This window comes from Spermophilus citellus (assembly GCF_964194105.1).
Source record: "Spermophilus citellus genome assembly, chromosome: 9".
NCBI lineage: Eukaryota > Metazoa > Chordata > Mammalia > Rodentia > Sciuridae > Spermophilus > Spermophilus citellus.
Window position 1 is genome coordinate 3213324 of NC_138191.1, and position 4522 is coordinate 3217845.

The window sequence follows — 4522 nt, forward strand, 5'->3', positions numbered from 1 at the left end:
AAAACATAACCAATCTCTCCTTGAAAACAAAAAACAAAACAGAACTAACACAAAACTTCCACTTGTTTTCGTTTTTTCTCTAAGTCAATGTACCCTCTTCTCTTCCCCGTTACTGACATCCTGCTCACATTGCCCTCTGAGTTGAGAACCTCCTACTATGCCCAAACCTGAAGACCCATTACTTCTTTTTTTTTTTTAATTTTTTTATTGGTTGTTCACAACATTACAAAGCTCTTGACATATCATATTTCATACATTAGATTGAAGTAGGTTATGAACCCCCAATTTTACCCCAAATGCAGATTGCAGAATCACATCGGTTACACATCCACAATTTTACATAATGCCCTATTAGTAATTGTTGTAGTCTGCTACCTTTCCTGTCCCCTACTATCCCCCCTCCCCTCCCCTCCCATCTTCTCTCTCTACCCCATCTATTGTAATTCATTTCTCTCCTTGTTTATTTTCCCATTCCCCTCACAACCTCTTATATGTAATTTTGTATAGCAATGAGGGTCTCCCTTCATTTCCATGCAATTTCCCTTTTCTCTCCCTTTCCCTCCCATCTCATGTCTCTGTTTAATGTTAATCTTTTCTTCCTGCTCTTCCTCCCTGCTCTGTTCATAGTTGCTCTCATTATATCAAAGAAGACATTTGGTATTTGTTTTTTAGGGATTGGCTAGCTTCACTAAGCATAATCTGCTCTAGTGCCATCCATTTCCCTGCAAATTCTATGATTTTGTCATTTTTTATTGCTGCATAGTACTCCATTGTACTCACATTTTTTTTTTTATCCATTCATCTATTGAAGGGCATCTGGGTTGGTTCCACAGTCTAGTTATTGTGAATTGTGCTGCTATGAACATCGATGTGGCAGTATCCCTGTAGCATGCTCAAGACCCATTACTTCTAAGTGCCAAACTGCAGTCTTTTCTACGGGATCAGTTCTCTTCAAAGGGCTTTCTCTCCTCCTTCTCTACCACTGGTTTCCCCTTCATTTTTCTTCCACCTGATGTATATTTCTCTCGATTTCTTCTTTGGGACTTGTTGCAAACTTTCCCATCTATGAGAGTGATTCTTAGCTCTATTTCAGGCCTGACTTCTCTTTTAAGCTCTACTTGTTTGTTAGGTACTTTTTCTTTTAAAATTTGGACTTGAACCCAGGGGTGCTTTCCCACTGACCCACATCCCCAGACCTTTTAATTTTTTTATTTTTTTTAAATTTTTTGAGACAAGGTTTGGCTAAATTGCTGAGGCTGGCATTGAATTTGTAATCCATCTGGCCTCAGCCACCAGAGCTGCTGGGATTACAGGTGTGCATTACTGCACCTGGTTTAGGCACTGTTTTGTAGATGTCCCAGATACTTCTCCGTCATGGTAAATTCCAAAGTTAATTTACCATATTCTTTCTCTTCCGGGTTCTCTCCCAATCAATCCCTTCTATCTTTTGTCCTTTGGGTCTCAATCTGTAGCATCACGTCCTTCAGCTATTATTGTTATTAGTGGTGCTGGGAATGGAACCTAGGGCCTCAAGCATGCTAGGCAAGTATACTATCGCTGAGCTACATACATCCTCAGTTATTATTTTTCTAATAGTAATCTTTGAGAGAACAATTTTAGTGGAGTTGTTAGTGGTAGTGATGAGTCCTGGAAAACTCAGGAATGAATTCAGAAAAGAATTATAGAACAGCAATTTTCTCCAATTTATATAGAATTTTCTCTTCTACCCCATTATATCATGGGAGAAGAGATACATCCAGAGAAAGGTCCAAGGAGTTCCCAGAGGAGAAGGGAACTCAAGTCAGAACCAGTGGGGTTTTTGGTATATGAAAGGGAAAAGAATTTCAGCAGGTGCCAGACAAAGGCATAGACAAGAGGTTTATTTAGAAAGGTAGATAAGGATACACACTCAAGGGAAATGTGGGCTATCTCAAGGATGAGAAGCCTTGCCTTGGGTTGGGGTCAAATATTTATAGAAGGGCTGTCAAGCCTGGACTGGAGGTAGATCTAGGGTGGAGCCCCACAATTTCTCGCCAGTTTTCCTGAGCTCAAGTATTTCCCTTATTTTACAATGGCTTGGGCTAACGTTTACAACTGTGTTTTCTGCATTTCAATGGCTGGAAGGTGTTGCCCTTAAGATTCTGAATTTTCGGGCTGGGTTGTGGCTCAGTGGTAGAGCGCTTGCCTAGCATGTGCGAGGCACTGGGTTTGATCCTCAGCACCACGTAAGAATAAATAAAAGAAGGTATTGTGTCCAACTACAACTAAAAAATATTTTTAAAAGATTCTGAATTTCTCTTTCCTTATCCTAAATCCCTATCTCAATTTCACAAAATAAAATTGTTCTCTTGAATATATCAATTTTTTCCCCTGGACGTTATATTTGTTCTAATGTTTTGCTTTTGGTATGTTTATAAACTGGACAATTTTTTCATATTGTACTATTTCTTTTCTTTCTTTTTTTTGTACTGGGGATTGAACCAAGGGGAGCTTAAACACTGAGTCACATTCCCAGATTCGCAGCCCTCCTTATCTTTCTTTAATTTTGAGACTGGGTCTGGCTAAGTTGCTGAGGCTGTCCTTGAACTTGCCACCCTCCTGCCTCGGCATCCGGAGTTGCTGGCAGTACAGGCTTGAGCAACTACATTGGCCTCAAACTGCAGAATTTCTTTCTTTCTTTTATTTATTTATTTATTTATTTATTTATTTTTTTAGTATTGGGGATTGAACTCAGGTACACTTTACCCCAGTCCTTTTAAAAATTTAATTATTATTATTATTTTAAAATTTTGAGACAGTCTCACAAAATTGCAGAATCTCTTGCTGTTGCTAAGACTGGCCTTGAACTTGTGGTACCCCTGCCTTAGCCTAGGGAGTCTCTTTGATTAAAAGTTTGCCACCAACCCTAGCCAAACTGCACCATTTCTTAAGGAGAGGGATCATTCTCTTTTGAACTTTGGAAAAAGATCATGGTTTTACCTTGGCCACCTGAGCCTGATGATGTCAGACTGAGTGCTTCCTGGAGGAACAGATCAAGGAGGCAGTGACTCAGAGCTCCCGGGTTTTCCTTGTAACTTGCATTTCTAGTGCTGGGGAACTACCTTTTTGTATTGACTACAAAGACACTAAGTATCCTAATTGTTAAGGGGTTTTCTCGGAGAGTTCATGCGCTTTCACTTTTCCATCTGGGTCAAGTCAACAGTCCCACATTAATAAAAATAGCCTCAAAAAATCACCGCTGTGGTATGAACGTAATCCGATCCAGGAGGGACACCTCTTCTTCTGATCCCCACCCCTCACCGCACCTTTTTGCTATTCCTCCCCAGGGCATGGCTCCATTCCCAATAAAAAGCTTCCTTTGGAATGCGGGACTTTACAATCCTGTAGGTGGACTTTCCCCTTCAGGCCCACACCTAGCTTCTGAAAGCTGGGGGCAGGGGGAGGAACTAAGCTTCAGAGATGGCTCTGGATGGCTCACGGCGTCGAAGATTCCTCTTGAGACCTAAATAGGTACACAACAAATATTCGTTGAACAAATAAACGAGAGAAATGGTTTAAAGCCCAGCAACAAAAACGAAGTCAATCGCGTAAAACATATGTCCACTGGGACTGGCCAGCTTTAATATTTCTTAACCTTCACTCTTTTCTGCGAATTGCGACCAACATCCCTACTTCTTGGAAGCTAGATTTCAAGAAAGGTGGATTCCAACCTGGGGTTGAGCCCCCTGGCGTTCAGCACGAAGGTCATCCCAATACGTGTCAATGTACGTGTCTGGTACCCATTCATTCGGCAGCTGTTCATCAAGCGCCTAAGGCGTCTCTGTGGCAGGCGTTTGGGATGAAGCAGCCAGCAAAACAGAAGATCCTTGCCCGACAGAATGATGAAAATGATTTTTTTAGAATCATGTAGATTTATGGTGATAAATATTTCAGAAAAAAAGAAGGCTGTCAGGCTGGAAAATGATAGTGGAGGTCAGGAGACAGGAAAGGAGAACCAAGACTGGGGCTCAGGTCTGGACTGGGGGAAAGCGAGACGAACTGGGGTGGAGGAAGCTCTGATGTCGGAGGACAAGGGAGATATTTTCTGCAGAAAGTGACAAGAGAGTGTCCTGGCTTGTGCGCAGGCAGATGAAGGACAAAAAGGACTAGGACCGAGATTCCCGCGGAGAAAGCCGGAGGCAGGAGGCTCTTTTCCAACAGAGCCCAAGAGATGCTCTGCAGGGAGACGGCCGAGGCCCAGGTGGGGGACGGCCACTGGCGGCCAGCCACTACGCCCCGAAAATGGCCTCCGGTGCCCCTGGCCGCCCCGCCCCGGCGCTTCGCGGCCCGCCGGCCCACGTGACCCAGCCCGCCCCTCCCGCCTACCCCGCTGGCGACCCCGGGTCTGGGTCCCCACGGCGGCGGCCCCGCCCCCTGGAAGGAGCGGACCAACCGGAGGAGCGCAGGGGCGGGACGGGCGGTGACGGCCAATGGGGGTGGAGCTCTGGACGGGAGTAACAGGTTGGTGGGAGGGGGAAGGAGC